We start from the raw sequence: 12,282 nt of genomic DNA, 5'->3' as shown, positions 1-12,282 counted from the left end.
CATGATGAAGGCAGAATGCAAGAACCCACCCCAACCACACGGGCCATAGTCAGGCCTCTGCTCACTTCACATCCCTGAATATCTCACTGGCCCAAGCAAATCACTTGACCAAGTCAAAAGTTGAAGGGCGGGAGAAATACACTTCACTCACCATGATGTCATGGCAAGGATGTGGAGACATACCACTCCCATGGAGCAATGAAGAATTGCAACCAGCCATTCTGTCTACCAGATTTGGAGAGAAGAGGAATATCTGAACCAAGGCAATGATGAGAAGGCAGAGGACCTAACAGTGACTGTAGTGACTTTGGTCACTGACTAGTTTCACAAAGAGGGTCTAGTCCATAAACTTCCAAATAGAAACTCACCAGACTGCCAGCTCCATGAGGGCAGGAACCATCTGTCTAGTTTACCTCTGTATTCCTGGTGCTTGGGGCAGTGCCCACTGTGTTGTGAACACACAATAATGTTTGTTGAAAGGATGGACGGCATTTAAAGTTTAGGTTGGATAGTAACACTATTAACCAAAAGTGGACCACTGATGTGGCCATGCTGTGTATATGACGGCTGTGGGACAGTAACACTGAATACCTTCTATATCCCAGATACTGAGTAGATCCCGAGAATACAGAAAAAGCAAGGCTCTGCTCACTAGAAACCTGACAGACAACTGAAGTTCACTGTGGTAAATTCTAGGTATGGGTATTCACAAGGACAGAGCAAAGGGAGCACCTGAAGGGAATCTGAATGAGTTGTCGCCAAAAGAGATAGCTGGGGCTTTAGAACTTTCCTAGGGAAGGCGTTGGCCGGGTGTGGGAATAATATCTGAACTGACTACCTGCCTAAATGACTTCCTCCCACATAGCTGCACTGAGCACTCACTATTATTTTTAATTTTACCAGAACTGCATGGAAAATACACAGCAACAATGCAAGAATGGAGAGAGGAAGGACAGGAAAAGAAGAAACTAGCAGTTTGGCATTCTCATCTCTCAAATTCAAGTCTCCATGTTGATCTTTCTCTCTATAACAATCAGCTGTAGAAACTGCTGTAAAATTGAGCATCACTTTGGTACCCTCTTTTTGTCTCTCAACCTTCGCTCCTGCTTTTGACCTGTTAGACTCAGTGGCTTATACCTATGCCTGGAGATGGCGTGGGCAGACCAGCATCTGGTGTTGAACCATGCAGGTGAGTGCTTTAGCTCCTGTTTGGGAAAATGAAGGTGGATAGTCTTAACCCATTATTCACCACTGTTCAGATTAAAAGCATGATTTTGAAAAACCTGCACAGGCATACAATTAGTGTAAATGAGAAGTTGAATTATGTACGTTTAGATAATTAAGTATATATTTTAACTCCCGACCCCCAAGATCTGGTATTTTTGCAGGGGATATTTGGAAATCTCACCTGGGATCTTCTAACTTATCCCACCTCTTGTATTGGAGTCCTAGCAAATGGCTTCTGACACTACCATCTCATTCGGAGTCCTCAGTTTATCTAGGGCCCCTCTTTGCCCTCCATCCCCCACCTCACCTCAACATTTGGTACCCTCAGTTGGCAAGAGGAGCACCTATATGACACGACCTTATGTACTTCTTTTCTACCTTTGGAAGCACATCCCTCTGTAGGAGTGTGTTCTCAACTCCCTTTTAACATAATTTGCTTTGCAATTACAAGATAAATATTTTCTTTTAAATCAAAAAGGACTTGGAATTTTTTGAGAGTTTCCCTTCTAATGGTACTCTTCTTAGCTTTCCAACTCTGCTTCCCATCTGCCCTTTAATTTAAAATGCCTAAATCTCATTATGCCTAACTTAAAATGTAGGTAATTTCCTTCTAATTGGACATATACTAATAAAATGGTTTCTGTGTCACTCTCAAATCCCTCACACAATCCACCACGGAATATGGAATTCAGGTCATAGGAACCAGTTAGCAGTGCATACAGCACCCCAAAGTGTAGTTAATAAAAGGGAAAAGAAGTTTCAAAAGTCATTGAATAGAGTTATAGAGAGCAGTTAACTTAAAGAGTTGTCATTATTTTCATGTTCAGGGATGGTCTGCAGTTGAACCAAGGGACTTAAGTACATGGGGGTGTAATGTACAGCATAGAAAATATTGTCAATAACATTGATATAACTCTGTATGGTGACAGATGGTAACTAGATTTGTTGTGGTGGTCATTTCAGAATGTATAAAAATATCGAATCACTATGTTGTATACCTGAAACTAACATGACACTGTATGTCAATTATAATTCAATAAAATATATGTATATTAAAAGAAAGGGACTGATGTGTCTTACCGCTGTCCAGCAGAAGAACCTATCGATTCTTTGCTTCTCATAATTGAGAAGTTTAGCACATGTTACACATTCAGAGAAAGATGCATTGACTCTAGGAAGACTTTGGTAATAAGAAGAGCCCTAAGTCAGACCCTGCACACAAAGGAACCCCCAAGATGTATATTTACTATTGTCAAGCTTGTCCCAAAATTATTCATAAGAATCAATCTCGGTAAATGTCATTTTTTATAAATGCTCCAGTTATAGAGAATGTCGAGAAAGCAAAACATGTTGGCAGTGTTCTCAACCAACTAAATCTACCAGTCAACTTTTAAACAGATTTTAAACAGTTTAACTATTTCTTATGGAAATTACAAGAACAGAGTCAACAAAATCTAATTCTTTCTGGATGACTCAGGATCCTCGTATAAAACCGCTTCATAAGGAGCCACACCCAGGGGCTCTTAGTGGCAGGACCCCAGGACAGTCCCTGGAAATGAACCACTTTACGGTCATCCCTGTTTTCTCATAAAAGTTGCACAGACACTGTGCAGCTGGGACCACTAAGATGGCACTCTGAGATGGACATTCTGTTAAGTTAATCACTAAATCCGAGGGAAAAGCCTGAAAATGTTTTGCCGTCAGCTTTGCCATGAGTATCCTTTTCTTTTTCAGAGGGATTTAGAGTCCTGTGTCACCTGGTGCTTGCTCCAGGCCAGACGGTCCAGGGCTCAGAGCCTGCCTAGCCGTGGTAATGTTCCTGCCCCACCTCACAGATGAGGAATCTGAAACTGACAGGCCTGAATCCCTTGCACAAGGTTATCCAGCTGGCAGTGGGGGACCTGGGCTTTGAACAATCAGCGTGCCCTGCCTCTGAGATTCAGCTAAGCTCCCGTATCACCGGCAGTACATCTTTGGACAGGCTGGGGAGAGCGTCCCTCACCACTACGAACCTGCACAAGAGGACTTCCTCCTCACATAGAAATTAGTCCCCACTGTGGTCAAAATCCCTTTTGCGGCTAAACTTCAATGGCTCCCCTTACAGAGGTCTGGGGAAATCTATATTTATAGATATTTGGACTAACTACCTTGAGAAATCAAAGCAGCTCAATTATACTGCACAACCAAGTGCAAATTACTATTTGTCTGTTGAGATCAGCACCTCCCATTTGTATGTGGCAATTTACAAAGCCCACCTTTGAGGGCCTAATTCTCACCGTGAATCAGGGAAATACCATTGCTATTATTATCATTATTGTTATTATTGCTATTCAGCTTACAGATGGGAAGGGACCTGACAGCTAAAGGACATGCTCAAGGTCACACTGCTGGCGAGGGACCATGCTGGGACTGTCAGCAGACTCTCCTGCTTCTCTCAGCCTGGGTTCTTTCCTCTCCACCCTGCATTCTCAATGGGGCAGGGGACAGTGCCCCCAGGGGTGAAAATTGGTTCCTGGAGGAGCAAAATTCTTAGTCTTTTAACGTATAAAGCTCAGAGGTACATACATTATAAAAACAGATAACGACATATCTGCATAATTAAAATTTCAGGAGGAGGGTGATTAGTGGAAAGATATCTACAAAACCTCCTTAATGGGGCTGTGCTGCAAAAGAGTTGGAGAAATACTGCTTCACACCACAGCAGCCTCCCTGTCTTGGCTAGGACCGTTACTTATAATTAATACATTTCTTCTTAGAAAGTGTAGACACTGGGGTCTGTTTAAAAATATAACTCTTGAAAACAATAAATTAGTGAAGTCCGTCTCTTTGTTGGTCTTTCCACTGTCTCTAGACTGCATAATTGATATTGATGAGGACATGCCGTGATTTATGTCCAACAGACACTGGCAAGTTACATGCAAAAGGGTAACACTACCTTCAGTGGATACCTTAAACACACTCAAACATACACACACACACACACACACACACACACACACATATACACACACACACACACAAACCATGTGCTACCTCTCCAACGGGATACATCAAAGGAAAAAAATAAATCAATTCATATAACACATTTGTTTCCAGAGGAGATTCCATTTCCTTCGTGCCAAACCTAAAGATCTTTGTGAAACATAAGAAGCTTTTTGAATAAATACTTGTAAATGGCCTAGACAGCTGAAAAATGGATAACCTCATACAACATGAGGGCCCTTTAAAAGACTTCTCCTCTACTTAAATATTCATGTTTCAATTAAAACGTACACCTACTTTATTAACCACACCAGGCCCGGGTTCAGATCAATAACAGCAGCACTAGATGGAATTCTAATGAAGATAAACAACGCCGAGTCCTCCCCAGCTTCCCCTGGGCACAGATGCACAAAGCCTCCTTTCACAACTTGCTCCAAGATATTTTACAGTCACCTGCCTCATGCAAATGAAGAGCTTCATGTTTATTCATGGTGAGAGTTACAGACCACCTTTCATTCCCTAGGCCAGCTCAGCTAACAGAGCGCCCTCTGCACCACTACGCGGTTGAGCTGGCCTAGGAAGGGGACTTCTGAATATCTAATTGTCCCCTGAAAAGCATGCATAGAAAGTCAGTAAGCTGGAGGCAGTTTGGGGAGCAAACATATTTCCCTTTTTCATTCATGCGATTCCTGCCTTTGAGCTTTCAAACAATCCCTTTTCTATACCACACCATAATCCATTAGATGTGACAAGTTAGAGGTTATTTTCCATGGATAACCTTCCAGGGGACTTCTCAGGATGTTTCCTCCATCCTGTGTCCTGCTCTCCGATTCTTCCTACTGAATTGATATTTTCACCCATTGACTCGGAAGAAGCTGGTAGCTTAGCCAGAGGCAGCTGCAGCTTTGTTTGATGGGCCTGGGTTCTCCCCGTGCACAGCCTCTCCTCTTTCAAGGGATGGGTTCTCATCTGCGAGCCTGAGTATAAACTCTATCATGTGTGCTTTGCTTCTTATGCTGCTGGGTAACGTTTCAAAATAGTGCTTTCACTCTAGAGTGACCACATTTTTCAAATCATTAGTTTCTTCCGTTCTGGTAATTTGAAAGCATGGCAAAGTCATTTGATCTTGGTTTTTAATGCCCATTCTGATAGTATCTGAGGTAACACTAATGCTATGAGCAAATATTTTGATGGTATCTAGAAGGCTCAGCCATCCCTGGAGAGGTCTGGGCAACTAGGTAATTGCTGGAGAGGCCTTAACTCTTGCCAGCCATTAAGTACATGAAAACTGTGGGACCTGCTGATTTTTAGGCTGCTACTCATGGCTTGTCACGTGGAAAATCAAGGTACTTAATAAAGTTGTTTGGAGAAAGACACCGCCAAATTTTAAGCTGAAACCTTATTTCCGCCAAAGTTAAATGAGGTGTTTAATTCAGTTCAGAACTTAATTGGGGGTACATAGACAGCTTCACTTTTTTTTCTTCCCTTTTTTTTTTAACATAATGGGCAAAAAATGTCTTCTTGTGAAAAGGGCAATTTACTCATATTGTATAAACAGGATCTATCTTATTACATACAAAAAGAACACTTTACAACTGTATACAACATTTTACTTCCTCAAAGTCTTTTTACATTTATTACTTCAACTTAAGATCACACCACCATAAGAGACAGCGATGGAATACTGGTATACACTTTTTTTTTTTAAACTTTCAGGCATAGAGCTCCTGAGTAGAAGAATCAGGATTAGAGCCTGAGCCTTGCAGACCAACAGACACACTACTTCATCAATGCATGCCGTGAGTTGGTGACGTGTTACATGTGTCAACTGATGGTAATTCTACGGACACAATTCACCTTTAGTGATCAAATCTAACTTAGTGAAACTCTTCATCGATAGCACTGGCTCCACCCCAAGGATTTAATTGGCATGTGGTGCAGTTGGGCACTGGGATAACAGGGCTTTCAAAAGCCCCTGAGGTGATTCTAAAGTACAGGCAGGTTGAGAAACGCTGCTACACACAGGTACAGATTTTGACGTGTATACCTTATTTGAATTTTTAAAGTGGAGCAGTCAGCCACAAAATCATTAAATGAGATTCCCATACCTGAAATAGCCAGATCACCTGCGTCCTCTTTCCTAAACCCTGCCCCCGCTCAAAAATAAAGGCTTCGAGAGACCTTCAAGATGGTGGAGGAGTAAGGTGCATAGATCACCTTCCTCAAGACAAATACATCAGAAATACATGTACATGTGGAACAACTCCTACAGAACACCTACTGAACGCTGGCAGAAGAACTCAGACTTCCCGAAAGGCAAGAAACTCCCCACGTACCTGGCTGTGTGGCTGACAAGGTCTTGGTGCTCCGGCTGGGTGACAGGCCTGTGCCTCTGAGGTGGGAGAGCTGAGTTCAGGACATTGGTCCACCAGAGACCTCCCGGCTCCACATAATATCAAATGGCGAGAGCTCTCCCAGAGATTTCCATCTCAAAGCTAAGACCCAGCTCCACTAAACGGCCAGCAAGCTACAGTGCTGGACACCATATGCCAAACAACTAGCAAGCCAGAAACACAACCCCACCCATTAGCAGAGAAGCTGCTTAAAATCATAATAAGGTCACAGATACCCCAAAACACACCACTGGATGTGGTCCTGCCCACCAGAAAGACAAGATCCAGCCTCAACCACCAGAACACAGGCACCAGTCCCCTCCACCAGGAAGCCTACACAAGCCACTGAACAAACCTCAGCCACTGGGGGCAGACACCAAAAACAACAGGAACTATGAACCTGCAGCTTGCGAAAAGGAGACCCCAAGCACAGTAAGTTAAGCAAAATGAAAAGACAGAGAAACACAGCAGATGAAGGAGCAAGATAAAAACCCACCAGACCAAACAAATGAAGAGGAAATAGGCAGTCTAGAACCTAGACTAACCTAAACCTAGAAAAAGAATTCAAACTAATGATAGTAAAGATGATCCAAAACCTTGGAAACAGAATGGAGAAAATACAAGAAACGTTTAATAAGGACCAAGAAGAGCTAAAGAGCAAACAAACAATGATGAATAACACAAGAAATGAAATTAAAAGTTCCCTAGAAGGAATCAATAGCAGAATAACGAGGCAGAAGAACGGATAAGTGACCTGGAAGATAAAATAGTGGAAATAAATAGTGCAGAACAGAATAAAGAAAAAAGAATGAAAAGAATTGAGGACAGTCTCAGAGACCTCTGGGACAACATTAAACGCACCAACATTCGAATTTTAGGGGGCCCAGAAGAAGAAGAGAAAAAGAAAGGGACTGAGAAAATATTTGAAGAGATTATAGTTGAAAACTTCCCTAATATGGGAAAGGAAATAGTCCATCAAGTCTAGAAAGCGCAGAGAGTCCCATACAGGATAAATCCAAGGAGAAACACACCAAGACACATTAATCAAACTAACAAAAATTAAATACAAACAAAAAATATTAAAAGCAGCAAGGGAAAAACAACAAATAACATACAAGGGAATCCCCATAAAGTTAACAGCTGATCTTTCAGCAGAAACTCTACAAGCCAGAAGGGTGTGGCAGGACATATTTCAAGTGATGAAAGGGAAAAACCTACAACCAAGATTACTCTATCCAGCAAGGATCTCATTCAGATTTGATGAAGAAATTAAAACCTTTACAGACAAGCAACAGCTAACAGAATTCGGCACCACAAAACCAACTCTACAACAAATGCTAAAGGAACTTCTCTAGGCAGGAAACACAAAAGAAGGAAAAGACCTACAATAACAAACCCAAAACAATTAAGAAAACGGTAATAGGAACACACATATCGATAACTACCTTAAATGTAAATGGATTAAATGCTGCAACCAAAAGACATAGACTGGCTGAATGGATACAAAAACAAGACCCATACATATGCTGTCTACAAAAGACCCACTTCAGACCTAGGGACACATACAGACTGAAAGTGAGGGGATGGAAAAAGATATTCCATGCAAATGGAAATCAAAAGAAAGCTGGAGTAGCAATTCTTATATCAGACCAAATAGACTTTAAAATAAAGACTATTACAAGAGACAAAGGACACTACATAATGATCAAGGGATCAATCCAAGAAGAAGATGTAACAATTGTAAATATTTATGCACCCAACATAGGAGCACCTCAATACATAAGGCAAATGCTAACAGCCATAAAAGGGGAAATCAACAGTAACACAATCATAATAGGGGACTTTAACACCCCACTTTCACCAATGGACAGATCAACCAAAATGAAAATAAATAAGGAAACACAAGCTTTAAATGACACATTAAACAAGATGGACTTAATTGATATTTATAGGACATTCCATCCAAAAACAGCAGATTACACTTTCTTCTCAAGTGCTCATGGAACTTTCTCCAGGATAGATCATATCTTGGGTCACAAATAGAGTCTTGGTAAATTTAAGAAAATTGAAAGCATATCAAGTATGTTTTCTGACCACAACACTATGAGACTAGATATCAATAACAGGAAAAAATCTGTAAAAAATACAAACACATGGAGGCTAAACAATACACTACTTAATAACCAAGAGATCACTGAAGAAATCAAAAAATACCTAGAAACAAATGACAATGAAAACATGACAACCCAAAACCTATGAGATGTAGCAAAAGCAGTTCTAAGAGGGAAGTTTATAGCAAAACAATCCTACCTCAAGAAACAAGAAACATCTCAAATAAACAATGTAACTTTACACCTAAAGCAAGAAGAACAAAAAAGCCCCCAAAGTTAGCAGAAGGAAAGAAATCCTAAAGATCAGATCAGAAACAAATGAAAAAGAAATTGAAGGAAACAATAGCAAAGATCAGTAAAACTAAAAGCTGTTTCTCTGAGAAGATAAACAAAATTGATAAACCACTAGCTAGACCCATCAAGAAAAAAAGGGAGAAGATTCAAATCAATAGAATTAGAAATGAAAAAGGAGAAGTAACAACTGACACCGCAGAAATACAAAAGATCATGAGAAATTGCTAGAAGAAACCATATGCCAATAAAATGGACAACCTGGAAGAAATGGACAAATTATTAGAAAAGCACAACCTTCCGAGACTGAACCAGGAAGAAATAGAAAATATAAACAGACCAATCACAAGCACTGAAATTGAGACTGTGATTAAAAATCTTTCAACAAACAAAAGCCCAGGACCAGACGGCTTCACAGGCAAATTCTATCAAATATTTAGAGAAGAGCTAACACCTATCCGTTTCAAACTCTTCCAAAATATAGCAGAGGGAGGAACACTCCCCTACTCATTCTACGAGGCCACCATCATCCTGATACCAAAACCAGACAAAGATGTCACAAAGAAAGAAAACTACAGGTCAATATCACTGATGAACATAGATGCAAAACTCCTCAACAAATACTAGCAAACAGAATCCAACAGCACATTAAAAGGATCATACACCATAATCAAGTGGCATTTATCCCAGGAATGCAAGGATTCTTCAATATACGCAAATCAATCAACGTGATAAACCATATTAACCAATGAAGGAGAAAAACCATATGATCTTCTCAATAGATGCAGAAAAAACTTTCAACAAAATTCAACACCTATTTATGATTAAAACACTCCACAAAGTAGGCATAGAGGGAACTTACCTCAACATAATAAAGGCCATATATGACAAACCCACAGCCAACATCATTCTCAATGGTGAAAAACTGAAACCATTTCCTCTAAGATCAGGAACGAGACAAGGCTGTCCGCTCTCACCACTATTGTTCAACATAGTTTTGGAAGTTTTAGCCACAGCAATCAGAGAAGAAAAAGAAATAAAAGGAATCCAAATTGGAAAAGAAGTAAAGCTGTCACTGTTTGCAGGTGACATGATACTATACATAGAGAATCCTAAAGATGCTACCAGAAAACTACTAGAGCTAATCAATGAATTTGGTAAAGTAGCAGGATACAAAATTAATGCACAGAAATCTCTTGCATTCCTATACACTAATGATGAAAAATCTGAAAGAGAAATTAAGGAAACACTCCCATTTACCACTGCAACAAAAAGAATAAAATACCTAGGAATAAACCCACCTAAGGAGACAAAAGACCTGTATTCAGAAAACTATAAGACACTGATGAAAGATATGAAAGATGATACAAACAGATAGAGAGATATACCATGCTCTTGGATTGGAAGAATCAACATTGTGAAAATGACTCTACTACCCAAAGCAATCTACAGATTCAGTGCAATCCCTATCAAACTACCAATGGCATTTTTCACAGAACTAGAACAAAATGTTTCACAATTTGTATGGAAACACAAAACACCCCGAATAGCCAAAGCAATCTTGAGAAAGGAAAACGGAGCTGGAGGAATCAGGCTCCCAGACTTCAGACTATTCTACAAAGCTACAGTAATCAAGACAGTATGGTACTGGCAGAAAAACAGAAATATATATCAGTGGAACAGGATAGAAAGCCCAGAGATAAACCCACGCACATATGGTCACCTTATCTTTGATAAAGGAGAATATATAATGGAGAAAAGACAGCCTCTTTAATAAGTGGTGCTGGGAAAACTGGACAGCTACATGTAAAAAAAATTCAATTAGAACACTCCCTAACACCATACACAAAAATAAACTCAAAATGGATTAAAGACCTAAATGTAAGGCCAGACACTACACTATAAAACTCTTAGCAGAAAACATAGGCAGAACACCCTATGACATAAATCACAGCAAGATCCTTTTTGACCCACCTCCTAGAGAAAGGGAAATAAAAACAAAAATAAACAAATGGGACCAAATGAAACTTCAAAGCTTTTGCACAGCAAAGGAAACCATAAACAAGATGAAAAGACAACCCTCAGAATGGGAGAAAATATTTGCAAATGAAGCAACTGACAAAGGATTAATCTCCAAAATTTATAAGCAGCTCATGAAGCTCACTATCAAATAAACAAACAACCCAATCCAAAAATGGGCAGAAGACCTAAATAGACATTTCTCCAAAGAAGATATACAGATTGCCAACAAACATATGAAAGGATGCTCAACATCACTAATCATTAGAGAAATGCAAATCAAAACTACAATGAGGTATCACCTCACACTAGTCAGAATGGCAATCATCAAAAAATCTACAAACAACAAATGCTGGAGAGGGTGTGGAGAAAAGGGAACCCTCTTGCACTGTAGGTGGGAATGTAAATTGATATAGCCACTATGGAGAACAGTATGGAGGTTCCTTAAAAATCTAAATATAGAACTACCATACGACCCAGCAATCCCACTACTGAGCATACACCCTGAGAAAACCATAATTCAAAAAGAGTCATGTACCACAATGTTCATTGCAGCACTATTTACAATAGCCAGGATATGGAAACAACCTAAGTGTCCATCGACAGATGAATGGATAAAGAAGATGTGACACATATATACAATGGAATACTACTCAGCTGTAAAAAGAAACGAAATTGAATTATTTGTAGTGAGTTGGATGGACCTAGAGTCTGTTACAGAGTGAAGTAAGTCAGAAAGAGTAAAACAAATATCGTATGCTAACACATATATATGGAATCTAAAAAAAAAAAGTGGGTCTCATGAACCTAGGGGCAGGACAGCAATAAAGCCGCAGTCATAGAGAATAACTCGAGGACATGGGGAGGGGGAAGGGTAAGCTGGGACGAAGTGAGAGAGTGGCATGGACATATATACACTACCAAATGTAAGATAGATAGCTAGTGGGAAGCAGCCACATAGCACAGGGAGATCAGCTCGGTGCTTTGTGATCACCTAGAGGGGTGGGATAGGGAGGGTGGGAGGGAGATGCAAGAGGGAGGAGATATGGGGATATATGTATATGTGTAGCTGATTCATTATGTTATAAAGCCGAAACTAACACACCATTGTAAAGCAATTATACTCCAATAAAGATGCTAAAAATAAATAAATAAAGGCTTCAATGAAATAATTATGGGGCCACTTGCGTGCCAAGGTATCCAGCTCTGGTTTAGCTCTTCCTGTGACAATGAATAATGCATGCTCTGAAATATTGGTA

At 40.1% G+C, this 12,282-nt stretch overlaps 1 protein-coding gene across 10 annotated transcripts in view; it reads right to left on the bottom strand.

Moving 5' to 3' along the window:
* Nucleotides 1-12,282, bottom strand: part of ELMO1 (engulfment and cell motility 1) — a 554,248-nt gene that overhangs the window by 158,966 nt on the left and 383,000 nt on the right. The window lies entirely within an intron of this gene.

The sequence above is a fragment of the Balaenoptera musculus genome, chromosome 9 (assembly GCF_009873245.2).
Source record: "Balaenoptera musculus isolate JJ_BM4_2016_0621 chromosome 9, mBalMus1.pri.v3, whole genome shotgun sequence".
Taxonomy (NCBI): domain Eukaryota; kingdom Metazoa; phylum Chordata; class Mammalia; order Artiodactyla; family Balaenopteridae; genus Balaenoptera; species Balaenoptera musculus.
This window is presented reverse-complemented; position numbering and strand designations above follow the sequence as displayed.